Source organism: Cherax quadricarinatus, chromosome 7 (assembly GCF_038502225.1).
Source record: "Cherax quadricarinatus isolate ZL_2023a chromosome 7, ASM3850222v1, whole genome shotgun sequence".
Lineage (NCBI taxonomy): Eukaryota > Metazoa > Arthropoda > Malacostraca > Decapoda > Parastacidae > Cherax > Cherax quadricarinatus.
Window position 1 is genome coordinate 6633473 of NC_091298.1, and position 13133 is coordinate 6646605.

General features: G+C 42.5%; 1 protein-coding gene across 1 annotated transcript in view; it reads left to right on the forward strand.

Annotated features, from left to right (window-relative positions):
- Positions 1–5386: 5386 nt before the first annotated feature.
- Positions 5387–13133, forward strand: part of LOC138852335 (uncharacterized protein C12orf56-like) — a 70247-nt gene continuing 62500 nt past the window's right edge. Inside the window, exon 1 of the mRNA XM_070082244.1 lies at positions 5387–5425. The gene's annotated coding sequence lies outside the window, so the exon portion shown is untranslated. The remainder of the gene's footprint in view (positions 5426–13133) is intronic.

Consider the following 13133-nt stretch of genomic DNA (forward strand, 5'->3'; position numbering starts at 1 on the left):
TGTGTCAAAGTATTTTGACTGTAAATTTGAACACGAGGCGAGTGTCTTGCTGACTCAGGATCAGAAAGGCCATCGTTTTCTGGCCACAAGGAACATGGTAGTCATCTCCCACCCTCAGGTATAAATGATATTAACTGCACGTAGGTGTTTACCATAATGTGGTACGTTGTTCCGTATACGCAATGAGACTTGATCTAAACATGTTTAAGACTAAAAAGGCACAGTACCGTGACTGGAACAATATACAAGTAGCCCACACGTAGAGAGAAGCTTACGACGATGTAAGGGTTATATGTGTAGTGTTTAATTACTGTAGGCGAATACAAGTAATGTTTTTCTCGTACTTAGCGGATGGATGAGCGAGCCTCTTACCACTCTGCACTGAATGACATGCTCAGATATAGCTCTTAAAAAAACGAGGAGAAAATCTAATGTTTTTAATAGCTACCCGAAAAAAAATCTAAGCTCACTGTTCAGTGAACAGTGTTGTAAGGTATTACGCTATTAAGAACATAAGAACATAAGAACGAAGGAACACTGCAGAAGGCCTACTGGCCCATGCGAGGCAGGTCCAAGTCTCCTACCGGCTTAAGCCAATGCACCCAACCTAGTCAGGTCAGGTCACATTGACTTAAGGGAGGAACACGGCAACCGACCTGGTAGCACAAGCTATCAGGTCTAACTCACACCCACCCACATCTACTCATGTATTTATCCAACCTATTTTTAAAGCTACACAAAGTTCTGGCCTCTATAACGGTACTTGGGAGTTTGTTCCACTCATCCACAACTCTATTACCAAACCAGTACTTTCCTATATCCCTCCTGAATCTGAATTTTTCCAACTTAAAACCATTGCTGCGAGTCCTGTCTAGGCTAGATATTTTCAGCACACTATTTACATCCCCTTTATTTATTCCTGTCTTCCATTTATACACCTCAATCATATCCCCCCTAATTCTACGTCTTTCTAGAGAGTGCAGTTTCAGGGCCCTTAGTCTATCCTCATAGAGAAGGTTTCTGATACATGGGATCATCTTTGTCATCCTCCTTTGTACATTTTCCAGAGAATTTATATCCATTCTGTAATACGGTGACCAAAACTGTGCAGCATAATCTAAATGAGGCCTAACCAAGGATGTATAGAGTTGAAGAACAACCTGAGGACTCCTATTATTTATGCTTCTTGATATGAAGCCAAGGATTCTATTAGCTTTATTGCGAACACTTATGCACTGTTGTCTTGGTTTCAGATTACTGCTAACCAGAACTCCTAAATCTTTTTCGCAATCCGTAATATTAAGATCTACATTATTTAGTTTATATGTGGCATGGTTATTGTCCTGTCCAACATTTAGAACTTTGCATTTGTCTATATTAAACTGCATCTGCCACTTCTCCGACCACTGCATCAGTCTATTCAAATCTTCCTGGAGTGCTCGAATGTCCTCGTCAGAATGAATTCGACGGCCTATTTTGGTGTCATCGGCAAACTTGCCGATGTCGCTCTTTATGCCCTCATCTATGTCGTTTATGTAGATTGTGAACAGCAGGGGGCCCAACACTGACCCCTGTGGAACACCGCTCGTGACGCTTCCCCACTCTGATTTCTCCCCATTTATGCAAACTCTCTGCTGCCTATTTGTCAACCATGCCTCTATCCAGGAAAAAATTTCTCCTCCTATTCCATGTGCTTTAATTTTCCTCAATAGTCTCTGATGTGGGACCCTGTCAAAAGCCTTACTGAAGTCCATATACACAATATCATATTCATTACCATGATCTACCTCCTCAAATACCTTAGTGAAAAAAGTTAATAAATTCGTAAGGCAGGAACGCCCCTTTGTAAAACCATGCTGAGATTCGTTGATTAATTTATGCTTTTCAAGGTGGCTACGAACTGCCTCGGCAATTATTGATTCCATAAATTTTCCCACTATGGAGGTTAGGCTTATTGGTCTATAGTTCGAAGCTAAGGACCTGTCACCTGTTTTGAAAATAGGTATCACATTTGCCATTTTCCACTTATCTGGCACCATGCCAGTTTGTAGTGATATGTTGAAAAGATTAGCCAAAGGTGTGCTAAGCTCCTCTTTACATTCCTTTAGAACCCTTGCATACAGTTCATCAGGGCCTGGGGATTTGTTAGGTTTTAATTTATCTATTTGCCTAAGGACCATGTCACTTGTGACCCTAATAGTGCACAGTTTATTATCGTCCTGTTCTACATAATTTATCATTACTGGAATATCGCTGGTATCCTCCTGTGTAAAAACTGAGAGGAAGTATGTGTTAAAAATTCTACACATTTCCTTATCACTGTCAGTGAGCTGACCCGAGGAACTTTTGAGTGGGCCTATCTTGTCCCTGATCTTACTTCTGTATACCTGAAAGAATCCTTTTGGGTTAGTCTTCGATTCTCTTGCAACTTTAACCTCATAATCTCTATTTGCTTTTCTAATTCCCTTTTTTATTTCTCTCTTTAACTGAATATATCGATTTCTTAATTGCCCCTCTCCTCTTTTGATTTGCCTATATATGCCTCTCTTTTGACCAATCAGATATTTTAATCTATTGTTCATCCATTTAGGATCATTTTTGTTTGATCTGATTTCCCTATTTGGAACATAATTTGACTGAGCAGCTAGAACTATGCCCTGGAAAGCATCATATCGGCAACCATCACCACCTACCTGACCCCTAGTCAGGTCATTCCAGTTCAGCCCACCTAAGTAATTTTTCAGTCCTATGAAATCAGCCAAGCGAAAGTCAGGGACGGAGACTTGATTGCCATTATTAGGGGAATTCCATGATATGTTAAAACTGAGTGATTTGTGATCACTCTCCCCAAGCTCATCATTAACCTCAAGATTATTAATTAGTGTTTCCCTACTGGCAAGAACCAAGTCAAGGAGGTTATTTCCCCTAGTTGGCTCTGTCACAAACTGTTTTAAAAAACAATCCTGGATCGTATCAAGAAAGTCACCCGACTCTAAATTTCCTGTCAAATTGCTCCAGTCAATCTGTCTATAGTTGAAATCTCCCATTAGCACAACATTTTCGTATGTAGATGCCTTACGAATTTCGTCCCATAGAAGTTTACTGCACTCCCTATCAAGATTTGGGGCCCTGTAAATCACACCCAAAATTAGTTTTTCTCGGCCCTCGAGAAGCTGTAACCAAACAGATTCAGTGGCTGACGCTTCTAATTTAATATCTTGTCTAACACAACAATTTAAATTGTCTCTGACATACATCGCTACTCCACCACCTTTCCTGTTGACCCTGTCAGTGTGGAATAATTTATAGCCTTGTATGTGACATTCAGAGGGCATCTCTCTATCTTTCAGATTGAGCCAGGTCTCTGTTATAGCAATAATATCTATGTTTCCTGCACTTGCAATTAATCTTAGCTCATCTATCTTATTTCTAACACTCCTGCTATTAGTATAGTAAACCTTAAGGGAGCTAGTCCCTTGCTGCCCTCTGCTGTCCCCCTTTGTTTGCTGACCTGTTCTATTGTCTTTATTTATAACTTCATGCTGAATGCCTTTTATACATTTACTGTTTCCAACCCTAGTGTTGCAACCTGCTTGTTTCCCACACACACCCATACCTCTATCTTCCATCAGTTTAAAATCATAGGCATTTCACCAATGGCCTTCTCAATCGAGTCTGCAAGTGCTACCACCCCTGCCCCAGAGAGATGTACCCCATCCCTTGCATACATATCATGTTTGCCATAAAAGTTGTTCCAGTTGTCAATGAATGGGATTGCAAGTTCCTTGCAGTATCTGTCTAGCCAGCAATTTACACCAATTGCCCTAGACAACCATTCATTTCCTACTCCCCTTCTAGGCAAGATGCTACATATGATTGGGATCCCTCCCTTAGACTTAATGAAATCTATAGCTGACCTGTACTTATCTAGCAGCTCTTCTCTCCTACCCTTCCCAATATCATTTCCACCAGCACTGAGACAGATAATAGGCTTGTTCCCATTACCTGACATGATATTATCCAGCCTGTTGACAATGTCCCCAACACCAGCTCCAGGGAAGCACACTCTATCTCTCATCTTCTTATTCCTATTACAAAAAGCACGGTCAACATATCTTACCTGAGAGTCACCAACCACAAGAATGTGCTTACCTTCATTAGCAGGGGCAGTAGTACCCTTACCTTCACTGGCCACTGAAGTACATTCATCCTGGAGAACAGAGAAGCGATTTCCTACCTTCAGATCTTCACTCTTAACTTTCCTTACTCTGATGCGCCTCCCATTACTGTGAACAACTCGCCACTTGTAGCAGGTGCTGGGCTGCACCTCACTGCTGGTAGCCGTTGCTACCTCCCCACCTACAGCCTCCTCACAGTGAGAGACAGACTGCACCTCACTGCTAGAAGCCTCATTCCCCACATCTCCAACCACCTCACACTCTCTCCCAGGCCCATTGAGGTGGACCTTCAGCCTCCTAATCTCCTCCTGGAGAAGCAAGACCTCCTCCTTCAACTCTCCAACCTCAGTTTTTAAAACACTGTAGAAGCAAGCCATGCTTTGTAACCGTTCGCGCTAATCCCCAAAGCAGCTCAGGGTCTGTGACATTTGGTGTCGTCATTCAAGGTTGGTCAAGGTCGCTTCCCATCAGTATTCCAGTAGCATGACTATTTTAATCCCTAATATACTGACCACAGCAAACTCTCAGTGTATTTACACTGATAGATTTACACTTCTCGGTGTATATGTACTCTTGTGTGGAAGCTGAGTTTGTTAGGTTTGAACCCTAACTATGAGTTTAGCGCTTGGTTTTTAATATAATATTAATTTAAATCCCATCATTAAGGCCGAAATCAATCTGTGCATTAACTAAAGAATACTTTAATTTCTAAAATAGAAGATATACACACTTCGACGTATATGCCATGCATGGCAAATTCGAATGCATTAGTATATTACGATAGATGGCGTAGGCAGTGAAGTGTATTCACCTCTCGGTATACAATACATCCTGTGTTGTAGTTTTTCATGCATGAATGTACGTAAGAGCCTAAGAGAGCATATGTAGTTAGGTATATACTCCTCTCGGAGTATACTATTCTGTGTCTTAGTTTTATATGCGAGTGCATACGATAGTGGATGTAAGTAGCAAGGCATGTACTCCTCTCGATGTATACTATACTATGTGTGGTAATATTGTGTGCAAGTGTGTCTACGACAGAGGACATATGTAGCGAGGTATATACCCCTCTCGGTATATAGTATACTATGTGTGGCACTTTTGTGTGCAAGAGTGTGTATACGATAGTGGCTGTATGTAGCGAGATTTGGCAACTAAGAATGGGGGGGGGGGGTGAGGGTCGAATCCCAGCGAGTGGCACTTCCATGCGGCGGTGCAGGTGAGAACACACTGGCACCCAGCTCCTGGTAAGTGGCTCTCTCGCCCCTTTGCAGTCCATCGATGGGTCCAGAAAATGTCGTACCCTTCTAGATATTACGCAAGTGTTGTTTTTATGTAATCTGTGCTAAATGACGAATCAGTGGGCTGAACTAAGGTCGTGATAGCGGACAGGCCACGATAGATGCCTTCGTGACACGGGGCCATGAACTGCCCGACCCTGCTTGTGGGTCATCCAACATCGAACGGTAAAGTTGAACATTACCAACAAGTGTGTCAGGAAATACGATGAAAACAATGTTCAAGGGAGGACACATTTCCTTTGTAGTGCTTAACGAGTTTATAGGTAATGATTTATTTTACCTTGTAATTTCAGTGTCAGTTTTTTCTCATTAAGTGCGCCCCTGGCAAAGTACAATTTTATGCACCCTTATAATGCAATGTTGAAAACAGAGCCTATATATAGGTTCTTCACAGTATTTTACCTCACTTCTTGGCAGTTAAAGGTCATGATGTGTTTTGTTCGTCAGAAAACAGAGTAGTGCCTCCAGACACTGTCAGGCCAAAGCACGCCCATTGGCTGGCATCCTCTGGCCTACCAGAACAAGTTTTTACACCCACTTAATAAAATAAGAGATTGTCAAGTAATAATATACTGAAATAGTCCGGCCCTCTCCATATATACATTGAGGTTAGGTGCGTAAGGGTGAACTTGAGCTAAACGGAACCCAAAGCCAACCCCTGGCTGTTTAGTAATACACTTTGATATTCATTCAGAAAGGAAGGAAAAATGTGAGGTTGCCAAGCAAAAAAGTATGAAAACAGGATTCAACATTTTACTCATGAAGCTTGAGAAGAGCGTCTCTGAACTATGTAAGTCAGCGCACTTGGCTATCCTAACATGTCTGAAGCACTGCATAAGTCAGAGCACCTGGCTATCCTGATTCCTAACATGTCTGAAGCACTGCATAAGTCAGAGCACCTGGCTATCCTGATTCCTGACGTGTCTGAAGCACTGCATAAGTCAGAGCACTTGGCTATCCTGATTCCTGACGTGTCTAAAGCACTGCATAAGTCAGAGCACCTGGCTATCCTGATTCCTGACGTGTCTAAAGCACTGCATAAGTCAGAGCACCTGGCTATCCTGATTCCTGACGTGTCTAAAGCACTGCATAAGTCAGAGCACCTGGCTATCCTGATTCCTGACGTGTCTAAAGCACTGCATAAGTCAGAGCACCTGGCTATCCTGATTCCCGACGTGTCTAAAGCACTGCATAAGTCAGAGCACTTGGCTATCCTGATTCCTGACGTGTCTAAAGCACTGCATAAGTCAGAGCACCTGGCTATCCTGATTCCTGACGTGTCTAAAGCACTGCATAAGTCAGAGCACCTAGCTATCCTGATTCCTGACGTGTCTGAAGCACTGTATAAGTCAGAGCACCTGGCTATCCTGATTCTTGACGTGTCTGAAGCACTGCATAAGTCAGAGCACCTAGCTATCCTGATTCCTGACGTGTCTGAAGCACTGCATAAGTCAGAGCACCTAGCTATCCTGATTCCTGACGTGTCTGGAGCACTGCATAAGTCAGAGCACCTGGCTATCCTGATTTCTGACGTGTCTGAAGCACTCCATAAGCCAGAGCACCTGACTATCCTGATTCCTGACGTGTCCAAAGCACTGCATAAGTCAGAGCACCTGACTATCCCGATTCCTGGCGTGTCTGAATCACGGCATAAGTCAGAGCACCTAACTATCCTGATTCCTGGCGTGTCTGAATCACTGCAGAGCACCTGGCTATCCTGATTCCTGACGTGTGTGAAGCACTGCACAAGTCAGAGCTCTTGACTACTCTGACATGTATGAATGATTTATTGCAAGTTTTTTTTTTATGTCTAAACGAATTAATACAAATTAGATAAGGTCTGTATATGTTGTGTGACAGGTATTTCTGTCAAGTAGCAGGTATTGCCGACAAATGTGACAGGTACTGCCGACAAGTAAGGTAGGAAAGCCAATTTTATTAAATACTACGTTTCGCCCACTCACTGGTATTTATCATGCCAGAAACAGAGAGCAGGGAGAAGCCTGAAGAGAATGTACGTACCTAGAATGACCAGACATAGTGTTTACGATATACCAGGAAGGCGTTTAACACAACACGTCACCATTTGTATACCGTAGTGAAAAGAATCAAAGTGTAAAGAAAGTAGGTTTAAAGAACCTAGGTGTAAAGAACCTAGATGTTATAGCGACTTGTTGGGTTTAATGTTTATCGACTTCACTGAGGTCATTGAGGTTGCAAGTGACTTGTACACCACAAGTCAAAATACTTTTATACCTAAAACGGAGATTAAAGTAAACTCCCAGTGTATATATATATAGTGAGAGATATACAACTGCCGGTGTATATATGTATGTATATATTATGCAAAAATCGCGAACAAGCGATACAAGATACAAAAAATCACAGGGGGAGTTGAATGATAGCTCTAGTCCTTTCGTGTTACAATCAACACATCAGAAGCTTGCAATGTTGCAGGAGGTCCAAGCAAATACGATCACAGAGAGCGCCTTTCCAGCACGGGCGCTTCTTGTGATCGTATTTGCTTGGTCCTCCTTCTTTACTGCAACATTGTAAACTCCTGATGATGTGTTGATTGCAACACGAAAGGCCTAGAGCTATCATTGAACTCCCCCTGCAGCCTCGTGGATTGATGGCCCAGTGGTTCGTGAATTTTGATTTGTTTCCCACGAGGTGGACTAAAATAACACAGGTTCAATTCCCGGTTAGCCACGGTGTGTTATATATATATATATATATATATATATATATATATATATATATATATATATATATATATATATATATATATATATATATTTTTTTAACACGTTGACTGTTACAAACATTTAAATTATATTGTAATCTTTTTTTATATTTCACGTATTTAACGTTTTAATTACGAACCAGGAGAAATATTCAACTAAATTAATCCAGCATAAAGTTAATTGGACATCCTCTAAGGAAAATAAATCACGAGATTTGCCTTTGGGTTAACGTAGGTTAAGGTGGCTCTTAGCTCAATGGCAGCGCCCCTCATCTCACAATCGAAGGACCTGGGCTCATTCCTGGGCACTTGGAGATTCAAGCCTGTTACCCCCTGATCACCTAGCCGTAAATAGGTACTTGGGTGTTAATTGACTGTTGCGGGTGGCATCCCGGGGAAGGGAAGGGTAGTACCTCAGACAGGGCTTGCCTCTCAAACGTCCCGAGGTAGGATAATTCTTAGCCCTTATAATTTAAGAATAATTATCGTCTATAATGATAATATTCTTAATAACATAATAGCATAAGTGGGCGACTTACATCCGACAGCAAAGGGCATCCAGTAGTCCTTTAGAGCGTCTGTATTCCTACGCACACACGCTATTTAAACTAAAGATTGTACTAAGTGTGAAGGCTCAGCACTGAGTTATCACCAGAAAGTTAAACAATTGGCCCTACACTGACCCTAAGTAGGCCTATATGGAAGTATTGAGAATGAGTAATATGCATTTTGCTGCGTATTATGGTAATATAGTAATATATGAATGAGCAGAAGAAAGGGTGGGGACTTGAGTCGTGGTAGTGGTGTGTTGCAAGCCCAATATACCAGGACGACGGTTCGAATCCTGGCCATTATTCAGCTCACTCGCTGATAGTCGCTCATTACCACTTATCTTGAGAATGCGGTATATACGCTATATATAGTAATTGTAATACAGTACGTACAAATCGAAGGTTAGAATAAAAGTAGAGGTAAATAGATGTAGTTTAGGGTCATTCTAATATAGGTCAAAATGTGTTGCGCTTACGTCCGAAAGTCTCGCGTATTGGGTAAAAAGTTAGGCCAGTAAGGTAAATTTATGTTTCACTCTGGCGGAGTGGATGGCACCAGCACCACGCTGGAGGAGGAGGGGAGTAGTAAGAGTGCCAGGTAAAGTGGGAAGCACCAATAGAACACTGAAGGTGATAGTGGTGGTAGTATAAGAACCTGGTGGAGTGGTTGGCACCCATGAGTGCCTAGCAACTGTGATCGACCTATCCTGAAGTGGTGGGTTCACAGCCTTGGTCGACCCTACTCTGTTATTCCAATGTAAACACGTATGGAGGAACCTACCTGCGGGCTCCACTCACCTGGAATAATTCACGGGAATATTTTTTTTAATAGTGATGCCCAATATTTATCTGGAAAATTACATATAGATTGGTCGGCTTATCAGGTTTCAAAGCTACCAACTACACGAGTTGCATTATAATCTATTTACCAATACAAAAACTCACTTTCGTTTCTTTTCGCAGCCAATTCATTTGCTATTCCTTAGTTCTTTTTTTTTTTATCTTTTTTTTTTTGGTGTTAAATTTGCCACGACATAATCAGTGGCCTTGACATGTTCGTTATGATCAAGTAACTCATTCCGGTGGGCTTGATATGATCAGGTAACTCATCCCAGAAATTTATCGCTGTGTCATAGAGGGTATTAAGGCCTGGCCACCTGCCGTGGGTGCTACCAAACTGTGTTCTCGTTCCCTAGTACGAGTACAATGCTGGTTTCGGCTCGTAGCTTTTACGAAATTTAATGCAAGATATTGATTAGCAAGCAATTTTTGTATAGATGAATTAGTTCCAGTTATTTTACACCAATATCAAGCTTTAAAACATTTACAGTTCCTGCAGTTCTTCTTGGAATATAGCACATGATATCTTGGACACAGGTCCAGGATGAATCTCACTATCTTATTTTTGATTATTATTTTCTTTTGTTGGGGCAGAGAATCGCGAAGCACAGGAGTAATTTACACATCATTGTGTAAGAACTAGACACTCCTCTCAGCAAAAATATACGGAGATGCACACGTCTCAGCATATATACAATGAGGTATATACACCTCTTAGCGTACAAAACTTGAGAAATACATTCATCTCAGCGAATATACACTGAATAGCCTTGCAAGTGATGTAGTGGAGGCAGGAACCATACACAGCTTTAAGACGAGGTATGACAAAGCTCAGGAAGCAGATAGAGAGAGAGAGAGGACCTATTAGCGATCAGCGAAGAGGCGGGGCCAGGAGCCGAGTCTCGATCCATGCAACCACAATCAGGTGAGTACAATTAGGTGAGTACATCCTTGAAGAACATTTACGTGAAGCTCCGTATTCTCAGCACCCTTCAAGTGCTGGGAATACGGAATGCAGAATAATGGACGGGGATTCGAACCGTCGTCCTGGCATATTGGGCTTGCTATATTACGACTCGAGTCCCCACCCCTTCTCCTGCTTATTTATATATTACTATATTATCAGGTGATGCAAGTTAAGGGCTCATGATTCAAGGAATTATAGCTATCATCGCCTTCCTCAGATCTAGCCTTATTATTTAATAAAGTTGTAATTGCAATAACTGATAAAACACGAAGAGAATAAATCGACCTCTGATGGTGGTCGCAACTCCAGGAAGTCATAAGAAACATGACCATACTTGGTCCTGAGTGCTCCTTCCTGTCTGGCCTGACCTTTGTCCGAGGTCATGACTCCAAGAAGTAAAAAATGCAACGTGACCTTACCTGGCCCTGATTACTACTTCTTATTTGACCTGACCTGTAACAGATCTCACGACTCCAGGTTACTGATAACAAGTGTCTGTCTCTGCTGAAAAGCTCACGGCACATTGCATTTCTTAAACATTATTTGTCAAGACAATCTTGCTGTACACTTCTCATTTTCGTTATTTTCATTTCGTAAAAGATCAGAGATCTGGGAGTACCTAGTATGTTGGTGGGAAAGGGAGGGTAAGGCAGCTGATACAGTTGGCCTTGACAACGGCAACACGCAGGTGGGTTTTTGCATACCTGTGGGTAATAAGGTAACCAGAGGCGTTATTTCACCTGTCACAATAGTATCCTCCTCACGCACACCCATCCATTCACTACCTCGAAACACATACACACACTATCTTGATACCTTCGCACATCTTCACTTAATACTTTCGTACTTAATACCCCTAATATCCTCACTTAATACCCCAGCTCACCTTCACCTAATCCCCTCATTAACTTCATTAATAATTCACGCACAGACATTCTCTTAATGCCTCAAACACACACACACACACACACACACACCATACACAGTTTTAAGACGAGGTTTGATAAAGCTCATGGAGCGGGGAGAGAGAGGGCCCAGTAGCAACCGGTGAAGAGGCGGGGCCAAGAGCTAAGACTCGACCCCTGCAACCACAAATAGGTGAGTACAAATAGGTGAGTACACACACACACACACACACACACACACACACACACACACTACACAGGTATGAGAAACTTCCTGCAGGAGGTTCAGTGGGACAGAGAAATGGTAGGAAAATCAGTAAACGAGATGATAGAATATGTGGCAACAAAGTGCAAGGAGGCAGAGGAAAGGTTTGTTCCCAAGGGAAACAGAAATAATAGGAAGACCAAAACGAGTCCTTGATTTACCCGAAGGTGTAGGGAGGCAAAAACTAAGTGCAACAGAGAATGGAAAAGGTACAGGAGGCATAGGACCCAGGAAAACAAGGAGATTAGTAGAAGAGCCAGAAACGAGTATGCACAGATAAGGAGGGAGGCCCAGCGACAGTATGAAAACAACATAGCATCGAAAGTCAAATCTGACCCGAAACTGCTGTATACCCACATTAGGAGGAAGACAACAGTCAAGGACCAGGTGATAAGGCTGAGGAAAGAAGGTGGAGAACTCACAAGAAACGATCAAGAGGTATGTGAGGAGCTCAACACGAGATTTAAGGAAGTATTTACAGTAGAGACAGGAAGGACTCTGGGGGGACAGATCAGATGGGGACACCAGCAAGGAATACACCAACAAGTGTTGGACGACATACATACAGATGAGGAGGAGGTGAAGAAACTGCTAAGGGACATCGATACCTCAAAGGCAATGGGACCGGACATCTCCCCGTGGGTCCTTAGAGAGGGAGCAGATATGTTGTGCGTGCCACTTACCACAATCTTCACCACGTCCCTGGAAACTGGGCAACTACCTGAGGTATGGAAGACGGCAAATGTAGTTCCGATTTTTAAAAAAGGAGACAGAAAAGAGGCACTAAACTATAGACCTGTGTCATTGACGTGTATAGTATGCAAAGTTATGGAGAAGATTATCAGGAGGAGAGTGGTGGAGCACCTGGAACGGAACAAGAGTATAAATGCCAACCAGCACGGATTCATGGAAGGCAAATCCTGTGTCACAAACCTTCTGGAGTTTTATGATAAAATAACAGAAGTAAGACACGAGAGAGAGAGGTGGGTTGATTGCATCTTCTTGGACTGCAAGAAGGCCTTTGACACAGTTCCTCACAAGAGATTAGTGCAGAAGCTAGAGCATCAGGCGCATATAACAGGAAGGGCACTGCAATGGATCAGAGAATACCTGAAAGGGAGGCAACGACGAGTCATGGTACGTAATGATGTATCACAGTGGGCACCTGTGACGAGCGGGGTCCCACAGGGGTCGGTCCTAGGACCAGTGCTATTTTTGGTATATGTGAACGACATGATGGAAGGGTTAGACTCAGAAGTGTCCATGTTTGCAGATGATGTGAAGTTAATGAGGAGAATTAAATCTGATGAGGACCAGGCAGGACTTCAAAGAGACCTGGACAGACTGGACACCTGGTCCAGCAAATGGCTTCTCGAATTT